The sequence below is a fragment of the Nomascus leucogenys genome, chromosome 20 (genome assembly GCF_006542625.1).
Source record: "Nomascus leucogenys isolate Asia chromosome 20, Asia_NLE_v1, whole genome shotgun sequence".
Taxonomy (NCBI): Eukaryota; Metazoa; Chordata; class Mammalia; order Primates; family Hylobatidae; genus Nomascus; species Nomascus leucogenys.
In genome coordinates this window covers 224273-235708 of record NC_044400.1, presented here as the reverse complement: position 1 = coordinate 235708, position 11436 = coordinate 224273, and the positions used below count along the sequence as shown (strand labels likewise).

The 11436-nt window shown below is 58.6% G+C and overlaps 1 protein-coding gene across 1 annotated transcript in view; it reads right to left on the bottom strand.

Moving 5' to 3' along the window:
- Positions 1-11436, bottom strand: part of FAM20C (FAM20C golgi associated secretory pathway kinase) — a 63269-nt gene that overhangs the window by 14595 nt on the left and 37238 nt on the right. The gene's annotated exons all lie outside the window — the stretch shown is intronic.

Genomic DNA, 11436 nt, shown 5'->3' with positions numbered 1-11436 from the left:
GCCCGCAGACAGGCGGTTGGACACGTGGTTTCCAGCCCTGCACCGACTGTGGAATTCATTCTGTGTGTACACAGCATGTTCCCGCACCCAGCACTTTTGAGATCTGTTGGTTGAAGCTTCAAATGCAAGTCATTTTCAAGCCCCGGCTCAAAGGCAAACTCTACAAACCTTCCCAGATGCTGCAGCAAAGATGAGCCTCTGCCCCCTGCAAACCCCCCAGCCCAGTGAGCAGAGGCAAACGCTGCTGGAACATCAGGTGCTCCACCTGTGACACCCGACACAAAGCCCCAACTGGGCCACCAGCCGCCGCCAGCCACCTCGTCTGCAGTGGACGCTGGTGAGCAGCTGCCCCCTCGCTGTTCCCGTTTCTCTGCATGGAAAGTGAGGGGCTGGTGGACGCTGACTTTGGGGGTTTAATGCTGCCTGGGTGCCCCAGGACAGGATGCTCTGAGCCCGCCCCTAAAGCTCAGAGGAGCAGGGTGGGTAAAGAACACCTGGGCGGCCCAGCACCAGGTCCACCCACCTCCCAGCCTGGCTTCTCCAGGACCCAGCGGACGTCGGAGCTGTCAGGGCCCTCCCAGCAGCACGAGGCCTGGGTCTAGGTCTCCCTAAGTTGAGGACAGGCAGATGCCCTGAGGGGAACAGGGACCCCGTTAGCTGCTCTCAGGGGTGCTGGCTCCCCACGGGACCTGGCTGCCGCTCGGCCACCTGCTGCTCAGTGGGACTCCCTTGCTGCTGTCACCGAGGCCTGAAATCCACGGGGCTCTCCTGTGATGAGGGAGACCTGGAGGTCACACGCTCACCCACTTACGGATGGGCACACGGAGGCCAGAGAGGGGGTGACTTCCTTAGGGGCCCCAGCGTCAGTGGCTCAGCCCAGGGCTCCTGGGTCCCGTCCATTTGCTTGTTGACTCATTCATTAATTCATGCAGCAGAGCGAGCACGCTTACTACGCGAAAGCACTGTCCTGGCCTTGGGGAGAGAGAGGGCCCAGGCCGGGGGCAGGAGGTCCACTCTCCATGTGAACAGCCCCGGTCGAAAGAGCCACCTGGGCTCCATGAACTCCCCGTGCCTGTCCCAGTGCCAGGGGCTCTGCTCTGCGTTTGGTGGGAGGCTGGGGCTGGGGGAGCCAGGACACCTGAGACCAAGCCTGGAGCTGGGCCCCTGACCACTGCCCAGCCCTGCCTGGCCCCTGGGAGAACCAGGGCAGAGGCTCCAGAGCACAGCAGGACGCAGGCTGGGGGTGCTGAGGCGGCCCGTGGCTGTCCGTGCGGGTGAGCAGGGCAGTGGCCGGCCCAGCACCCAGGGAGCGCGACACCAGTTTTTAAGCAGGAAACGAGGTCAGCGGAGGCAGTCTCGGGGCGCGCTTCCTCACCAAATGCCTCAGGACACTCACGCGCCCACCCACAGACTTGGGTCCAGTCGGCCCCAGGTGGACTCTTACTTGGGTCTTACTCAGATTCACAGGCCGCTCTTCGACCTACTGCCGTGACCCGAGACTGCGTGCGCCTCCCCCACAGCGATGCAAACGCCGTCTGCTGCAGCTTCCTCATATGAAAAATGCGGTGAAGCTCCAGCCTCCTCAGGGCCACCCTGAGCCTTCAGGACCCTGGGGACCCAGCTGCAGACGGGCCCGAAGAGCAGTGCAAGCCTGTGCGATGGAGGCGGAGGATCCCAGCTCCCAGTGGCCCCTTCTCAGGTAAGCAGCTCAAAGGCCTCTCCTGCACTGGCTGGGGGCCCTGGCACGTCCACCCTGAGACCCACAGTCACACCGCAGGGGAGAGGCTGGGCTCGGTGTCCCAGGCCTGGCTCAGCCCCGGTTTGCTGTGTGCACCCTGGCACCGCCCACCCTCTGGTTTCCAAGTCTCCCCTACAGCCTCCAGGACCCCTTGGCTCTGCCGTCGACACCTCCCACAGTAAGAGCCCAAGAAGGGCAATGCGGGCACCGCCCTGTCCCTCCACCCTGGCCAAGGGACATGAGGCCACAGGTGGGGCTGTTTATGAAAGGTCAGTGCCATTCTGTAAACACCACAGGGTTCCTGTATCTCAGGCCAACACTCCAGAGGAAGGGCTCCCTAGCCGCAGGGCCCTGGGCAGTGCCGGTCCACGCAAGTGGTTGACCGATGTGGTCATGGTGGAAATGTGGACGAATTGTCAAGGTCATGTCTGAGCGTAAGCGTGTGAGCGTGTGAGCGTGTGAGCGTGTAAGCATGTAAGCGTGTAAGCATGCTTCCCCCACCAAGGCCGGCCCCTGCCATGCTTCCCCCACCAAGGCCGGCCCCTGCCTCCACTGGAGGGACAGCCTGTCCCAGGGCATCTTCCCAGGCCAGGCCCAGGGAGGGAACTCAGCCCCCAACCCAGGAAGAATTTACCAGAATCAAATGCTGGTGACCTTTCCAGGTGCTGGAAACAGAGCTGGCAGGAATCCCCAGCTCGCGCGCCCTGCAGCCCCCACCTCCCACTCAGCGCAGACAGTGTTCCGTCTGGGCTCCAACACTCCAGCAACGCAGACTCCAGACGCCGCCCTGGTCACCTTCCCAGCCCTCGGCTTCCCTGGCCAGGTCCTTCCTTCCATATACGCAGCGGAGGCCCACCCGACTCCTGGGAGCATCCTGGCCCTGCCGCGGGCCGACATCATTGCTGCACGAACAGCGGGGCGGGGCACAGGTCCTGCGTGGCATGTTCACGTCCCTTCGGGGGGACCACGTCTGGGTCACAGGCCGCCAATTACACACCAGCGCGTGGCTCCCGTCCTCCCACGCTGTTCTCAGAAAGCTGTGGCCACGATTCTCCGTGTTCCCTGAACGTTTCTTGCTGGGGGTGAAAGATGTGTACCACCCACGGCCTTTTTAAGAACTAGTCTCGGCTGCTAGAAACTCTGGGAACAGACCACTTTCCATGATCCCACATAACAATCTTCTTGACAGGGCCTTGGGTAGGCGCGAGGCCAGATGAGGATTCCAGGAGCTAATTAAAAATAAAATGCGGATGGTGGGCTGGTGCCTGCAGGTCACAGTTGCTTCATGACCCCACTGGGTCTGTGGCTGTCGCTGTCTCTGTGCACTTTTGAAACCAGCAGCAAAGGAGGGTCGGGGTGCAGGGCAGGGCAGTGGCAGGTGCGGCGGCAAACTGAATGTGCTGCCCGCCAGGGTCGCCCTGCAGAGCTGAGGCCTAGACAGGCCGGGATCCTGAGGTTCAAGAGAAAGAGTCTAGACCTTGTGGAATCCCCCAGTTTTTAAGTGCTGGCAAATGGATTTCATTTTTCTAAAACACTGAAGGTCAAACCAAAGGGTCCGCTGCCGTCAGCCCGCAGTTCCAGGGGTGGTAAATTCTGGAGTGTTGGATATTTTTGAGGTTAAAAAGCCCTCGTTGTTTTCAACTGGGAAAGGCTGGCTTTGAGCAAAACTCATTCCACACAACACTAGTTCTACCAGATTTTAGTAACTTTTAGCTGGAAAAAGGGAACTCCAGATGGAGGCAAGCTTTCTTTTCTGTAAACTTCGAGCCTTACGTCTGCACAGTGACTCCCCAGAATGGCCCAGCATGAGTCCAGGGGTTCAAGACCAGCCTGGGCAACATAGTCAGATGCCGGCTCTATGAAAAATAAAAAGCTTAGCTGGGTGTGGTGGCACACAGCTGTGGTCCCAGCTACGCTGGAGGCTGAGATGAGAGGATCACTTAAGCCCAGGAGGCCAAGGCTGCAGTGACCACTGCAATCCAGCCTGGATGACACAGTGAGACTCTGTCTCCAAATAATAATAATAATAATTATTATTATTATTTTCTTTAGAAAATCCTCAGCCACTCATTAGTTGGGCAGTCAGAATTCACTGTAGGCCCCTGGGGCAAAGCCCTGCACCACTGGGTGCCCGATAAAGCCGTTAGGAAACTGTGAGCTCCCGGAATATCCACTGAAGAGGTGGCACAGGTCTCCCAGTTAGCAAGGTCTCCCAGATGGCACAGGTCTCCCAGGTGGCACAGGTCTCCCAGTGGCACAGGTTTCTTGTAGGTACTGTCTTGGGGGGCAGCTGTTCTCGCCCCGGCCAGGTCCCCTGGACACACAGCCACTCCACGTCCCTCTGAGCCTGCCCCTTGGTGTGGGCACCTGGGGTCACCTCACCCCCAGCTCGGCCTGTCCATCGGTGCTTCCTCCGTGATGGACATGACTTTCTGCACTGTCCAACTCGGCAGCCACTGGCCACACGTGGGTGTGGGACACTCGAAATGTGACGAGAGCCTCCAGAAGCTGAGTTTTAAATCTGATTTTATCTTAAATCTAATGGGCACACCTGGCTAGCGGTGTGCAGTGCAGCTCTGAGAATGGGGCCTTCTGAGGCCTCTGGTGTCTGCCCACTGTGTCCCGCCCCCCGGCCAGGATGGAGGGGGCCGAGTCCACCCCCTCCCCCAGCTCACCGGCCCTGCCCCCAGTGCACTGAACAGCGCTGTCTCTCCGGCCCACGGCCCCGCCTGCCCTCCTTTCCCACCCTCCTCCTTCTGCTTCCTCAGTCAGGACTGTCCTGGCCACCACCTCCAGGAAGACCCTCTGGAATCGTTCCGTCCTGCGGACGCCCCTTGCCCTGTACACACAAAGCCTGCAGAAGGGCATTTGTCAGATCCGCATCCCCAGACCCACAGACAGCATATCTCCAGGTCTGGGTGTTTATCTTGCTGCTGCCACTGACCCTCGCCAGCCCGGGTTCCAAACCCCAGAGGGAGAAAAAGAGCAGCTGCCTCCCAGAGCTGTTGCGGGACAGGCACATGCAGGGCACTGCAGGAGCTCACCGCGTGGTGATGTGGACGTCTCAGTAGCAGATGAAGGACAATGGGCCAGCAGAGCCTTCCAGGCCCGCCAGAGCTCGGGGGCCTCTGGGGAAACGGAGGCCCAGGGAGGGGCAGGCCAGGCGATGTCCACTGAGCGTCAGCCTGGGGCTGGGCCTGGATGCTGGCTGGTTTAGTTCTGATCACCCACTACGGTATGCACACACATGCACACACACACGCACATTAACACGTGTGCACATGCACACACAAACATGCACACTCACACACACACACACACCTGCACACTCACACACATCATGCACACACACACACCTGCACACTCACAGATGTACACATGCACACACACATGCACATTAACACGTGTGCACATGCACACACAACATGCACACCACACCATCACACACACACAAACACCTGCACACTCACAGATGTACACATGGGCACACACACAGATGCACATTAACACGTGTGCACATGCACACACACACACCTGCACACTCACACACACACAAACACCTGCACACTCACAGATGTACACATGGGCACACACACAGATGCACATTAACACGTGTGCACATGCACACACACACCTGCACACACACACACACCTGCACACTCACACACACACGGGCACTCACAGTGGATGCACATTAACACGTGTGCACACACACATGTGCACAGATACATGTGCGTACACACATTCATGCACACATGCATCCATACACACACACTCACAAATGCACACGTGTGCACTCACATAAATGCACACTCACTGGAGTGCACACACACACACACACACACAACCCCCACAGAACAGCGCTGTTGGAGGCCTCTTGGTCAGAAGGGGATTAAGACCTGGCTCCATAGATCTTTCCCTGGCACAGCCTTGCAGAGGGGCTGGGAAAGCGCATTTAGTGGCCCTGAAAAGGCAGAGTCTGATTTCCTCACTGCAAAGAGACTCAAAGCTCATGCAGAAGACAAATGACTTGCTGACTTGAGTCACCTGCACAAATCCGGTCATTAAAGCACATCCCTTCTGGCAGCTCCCACCTGACCCTCTGTTCTGCTCCCAGGCAGAGGGCAGCGGGCAGTGAATTCTACTCTGGGCTCTGCTCCCGAGGACCTCGGGCCACTTCCTGCCACAGCTGGGCTGGAAGCCCCAGGGAAGGGGCCAGACCCAGGTGCCCCCAGCAGGAGGAAGCAGGGAGGGAGCAGCCACAGGGGCAAGGAAGAAAGCAGCTTCCAACAAACCACCCCTTCAGGACAATTCACCCGTGAAGCTCACCCCAGCCTGTAAGCCCTGGCCCCACTTGGGGCTCTTCGAATCAGTGGAGAAACCTCACCAGTTCCCTCTAGAATACGAGTCAGCTCTCCAGCACCTGCCCCTCCTCTACCTCACCCCTGCCCCCTGCTCAGGGAGGACGTGCTCAGGAAGCCAGACTCAAGCCCACAGCCCCCTGCCCGCTGCCTTTGCACGTGCCCACTGCCAGCCCTGCCATGGTCTGTCTCAGCCCCTCTGTGGGGCTTTCCTGGAGCCTGAGGCAGAATGTGGCTCTTCCCTAAGGAGTGCTTGGCCCGGGCCACAATGGGTGGCATTGTTCACCGGACTCAAGGGGGGAGGGCCCCAGGGCAAGAGCGTTCAGTTTTCTGGATCACATGCCCAGCCAAGGGCTTGCTTCCGAACAGGTGTTTCATCAACAAATGAATGAATGAGGACTCAGTCAAAGAATTGTCCAGGGAAGTCTAGATCTGTCTGCAGCCTTGAGCTCTTGCCACCTCATTCCTTCCATTTCTATCAATGTCACCTCTGCCACCATCACCATCACCACCATCACCTCTATCATCATCATCACCACCATGGTCATCACCTCCATCATCACCATCATCCTTATCATCATCATCACCATCATCATCATCATCACCATCTTCATTATCATCACCATTGCCGCCATTGTCACCTCCACCATCATTATCCTTATCATCATCACACCATCATCATCACTATCACTATTACCTCTACTGTGATCATCACCTCCACCATCACTACCATCATCACCTCCACCATCATTATCATCCTTATCACCACCACCATCACCACCATCATCACCATCACCACCATCATCATCATTATCATCATCATCTACCATCATTACCATCCTTCATCACCATCATCATCATCACCTCCACCATCATCATCACTATCATTACCTCTGCCATGGCTATCATCACTATCACCCTCAGTATCACCTCCACCATCATTACCATCATTACTACCATCATCAGCACCATCACCATTACCTCCATCATCACCATCATTATCATCACAATCACCATCAGCACCGTCATCACCATCATCTCCACCACTGTTGCTGTGAATGCATCCTGAGCTCTTATCACCTGAGGTACAGTGACAACGTGTGTGATGCTAAAATGTGAGCTTTCCTATCTGCCAATGATTTGGCCTTTGTCCCTCTCTCCTTCCCCTGCCTACTCCTCTGAGCAGTTCATGCACGTGGAATCCAGGTGGCTCCAAGACCTGCTGCACTGAGAAGGGACCAGGCCCTGCCTCGAGGCCAATCTGGTTCTAGCACAGTTCCTGATCCCTGCATTTCATACCTGGGGCTTTCCAATGACTCTGGCTGTTCACAGAACAAGCAGCTCTATTCCCAGCCCCGAGGCAGCCTGCTCTGGGATCCTCACAGCTTTGACATCCAGGCCAAGCCAATCTGCCTCACAGGCCACCTGCGGGCTGTCCCTGGCTTCTGGATGCCCCTTTTCCTAAAACAGTCCAGGAAGTTCAGAGACGTGGTGATGACACGCTTTCTGTCCATGTCCCACTCCTGGAAGAGGCTCTGAAATGCTTCTGGAGTCTTCTGCCCTCTGGCCACACATTCAGATGAGCCCGACAGCCACTGGGACCCCAGATTCCAGGGCACCCCGCCTCACCTCCACATGAAACTCCGACCGTCAACCATCCTCATCATCATCATCACCACCATCAAGTGCTCTGCTGTGCCCTGGGTGAGACGTCCCCTGACCCATGAGGGGAGCAGAAAGAGTGCTCGCTGGGTGGCCCTAGGCCTCAGTTTCCCTTTCTGCAGAGTAAGAAGTGGGAGCAAGACGATCCCGGGGGTCCCCAGGTGAGCGCGAGGGGAAGGGGGGATGTTTTTGCAGTCAATAAACGCCTGAGAAGATCGGGTCTACTGGTGACAGCAGGAGGCATCTGTGGCTTCAATCCCCTGGCCTCGCCACGCAGGCTTCTCAGAGCCAGGTGGCTCACAGGGGCTGCAAGGGACACCTCAAGGGTTGCCAGAAGCCAGCAGTGCTGGGCAGCCTGGGAAGACTGGGATTTTTCTCCCCGCACCTGCAAGGTTGAGAGGAGAGGGGCATCCTCCGCGGAGACCAGCAGGCCAGCTCTCACCTCGGCCAGGAAGCGCTCAGCCTCTCACCTCGGCCAGGAAGCGCTCAGCCTCTCACCTCGCCCAGAGCCGCTCAGCCTCTCTTCTGCACAGGGATCAGGAGGGGATGCTGCTAATTCAGCCCCCGGGAAAAAGGCTTTGGAAAAGTACTGAACCCTCTGCACGGAAGGGGACGAACTCGGCCGAAGCGGTCACCTGGCAGCCTCTCCTTCCTGGGCGCCCGGACAGAAGGTGTGCCAGGCGAGGAGGGCAGGTGACAGGCATGGTCTCCTTTTCCAGAAGTCAGGGTTTGAAATGTGGAAAGATGTTATCAGATCCCGCGGGGCTGGCCGAGCAGCAGAGCATGCCGTGGCTGGGGGAGACGGGGCAGTCGCCCGAATGTTTCCTGGAACAGGAATGGTCAGTCCAAAGCATGCTGGGAGCCCTGGACCCAGGCCCAGAAGCCCTCACCACCATGGTCAGCCTGCCAGGAGATTACCAGCGAGTGGGACAGGTGGGCAGCCCCGTCCGCCACTGACCCTCCATGCAACCTAGACCAGACAGAGTGTCCCTCCCAGCAGCAAGCTGAGCTGACCGGCTGCTCCAGCAACTCCAATGCTCTGGCCCCACCCGAGCCGGAGGAGGCGGGGATGCCACTCAGGGAAGGGCCAGCTACCCAGGACCTCCTTGGCAGGGCTCAGGGAGGGGGTCTGGTTTTGCTTTTTACGTGACGATAAACAAAACATCACATTCGAAGAAGGAAATTATTAAAACAAACAAGCTATGTGCAGGGCGGAACAGAACTTCCCCTGCCCGGCGGCTGGGGGAGGTGCGTCTGTCCTGAGACTCACACCCGCAGCCCCTCACGCGGACGTAGGTCCGGTTACCGCAGCCCACACTCACGTCACGGGCTCCACTGGGCCGCAGGGCTGAGCTCACAGATCGGTAGTTCACGTGTGTCTGGCATTTGAGAAGGCGCCGGATACCCTGGACCGTGGGGGCAGAAGACGCCAGCATGCTCAGTGTAAACAGTTTGAAAATGCCACAGCCTGGGCTAACGTGATGTGACATTTCTCTCATTTTCAACACACAGGGAACTTCCGAGAAGCAAGTGGCCCGTGGCCCATTCCTGGCATGACTGTGGCCCATTCCCTGCCTAGCCCCACCCTGTCTGCCTAGCCGCAGCGCTGCAATGCAGCTGAGAGGGGTGCTGGTGTGGGGGCTCCTGGAAAGGGGGTGCCGAGGTCCCCGTGAGACATGCAGCGCCGTGGGCCTTCTCGGAACTCATCTCGGAGAAACGGCAGGGACGGGAGCTTGTGGGCCACAGAGGGAGGGCCTGGGCTGGGCTGTCCGTCCCAAACCTTCCACATGACTCTGCCAGAAGGATAGCCTCAGCGCAGGAAGGACAGGGCAGATTTTCAACACCTGCCTTTCTGTTCTTCCTAAGTCACTTACTGAACTGTGCACGAAGGAGCCACATGCTGAGGGCAGACACTGGACCCGGGGATGCCCTGACGGTGCCGGGGGCCGCAGACCCCATGCGGCAGCTCCTCCTCCCCAAGAACCTTCTCAGCAAAGCCGCCTGCCTCAGACATGGGAGACGCCCACAGCCTGAGGCCCCAGAAGACCGGGGTTCAGGAGGAGTCCGGGTCCTGCCATGCCGGCCCTGCCCTCGGCCCTCCACCCCCGATACAGGGAGTGGTCAGGGCCTGGGACCCCCGACCACTGCCTGTGAGGCCAGATCAAGCTGCACCTGGCCACACCCAGCCTCAGTCCTGGGCAGCAGTGAAAAGGTTTAAAGGCTGACTTGGAAATTCCCGACGGGGCTTGTCGCCTTTTAAAAGCCCAGCTGAGGAAACAGGCCCAGGCCGCAGCTCTGAGGTCAGCGCCCCATTGAGGGCATGAAGAGGGGGACTCGGCAGAACCGGGTGAAATCCTGGCGGCCGACCCCAGGAAGAGGCTCTCGTGTACCCTTCCTTGCTAAGGAAGGCCCCACAAATGTGACACCTCCACCTGCTGGGACGGCCTCCCTGGGCCTCAAAGGGCACCAGAAAGGCAGGCGCAGGAAGGCAGCCCCCAGGGGGGCAATGAGCAGCTGTGATGCCCGCACCTTCCAGGGTCTGCTCAGCACCAGTTCCCAGGAGCTGCCTGCAGCCCCCCACACTGTGCATCCTTCTCTCCCTCCCACCAGAGCTGGCCACACCCAAACCCCTTCCCTTAGAAGGACTTCCCTCAGCTCTGAAAAACAACACAGGAGGTGTACTAATTGTGATTATTCATACTAAAGTGAGAATGACTGAGCTGACCTCTCCCGGGCCTTTCGTGGCTGGCAGAATAACGGTCCCCCAAAGTTGTCCGCATCTGAACCCCAGGACCTGTGACTGCTGCCTGGCATGGCGGGAGGCACGGTGCAGATGTGACTGAGGCTCTGGGGAAGGGGAGACCACAGTGTCACTGCAAAAGGGGCCAAGGGAGACCTGACTGCAGCAGACGCTGGGCGGCCGGCTCTCAGGGTGGAGGAAGGGCCCCAGGCGCCTCCAGGAGCTGGAAGGGCCAGGACACGGCTCCTCCCTCAGCCTCCCGGGGGAGCTCAGCCTGCACGTCCTTTTAGACCCCTGCGCTCTGGGCTGGGAAGAGGGCGCTTGTGTTGTCTGAAGACACTGCGTTTGTGATGATTTGTTCCAGCAGCCAAGGAGGGAAATATAGGGTCCCCAGCCCACGAAGGCAGGGCAGATGGACACGGTGATTTAGCCCCAGCTGGGAAAGGCTGCAAAATTACGACCTGTTTCCTCCAAATCCGGTCAGGCCATCGATGCTGAGGCTCATGACACTTAGGAAATGACACAGAATGATTGAGAGAAGGTGCTGCTGTTCACCAAGCAGCCAGAGAAAGGGTGACAAACACCACACATGCATCCTTGGGCCGGGCGACACGTCCTCACGGCTGCCCCCATTTTAAAGACAAGGAAACCGAGGTTTGGAAGGAGACAGGGGCGTCTGCAGAATCGCACGGCTAGAACATGGCACGGCTTGGACGGGAACCAGGGGTCTGACTCAGGCCTGTGCTCTGTTCTTCAGGGCCCTCCAAAAACCACACAGCGGCTCCTGCTGTTCCCAACGTCCGTGTTTCCTCCCGGATCTGGGCCCCTCTCAGGAAGGCTGGGGCTGCGGGCTGAGCTCTGGCACCACGACCCATCCCTGGAGAGGTCCTGGCTCCGAGAGGATCCGTTGTTTCTCCCAAATCCAGGGCTGCTTA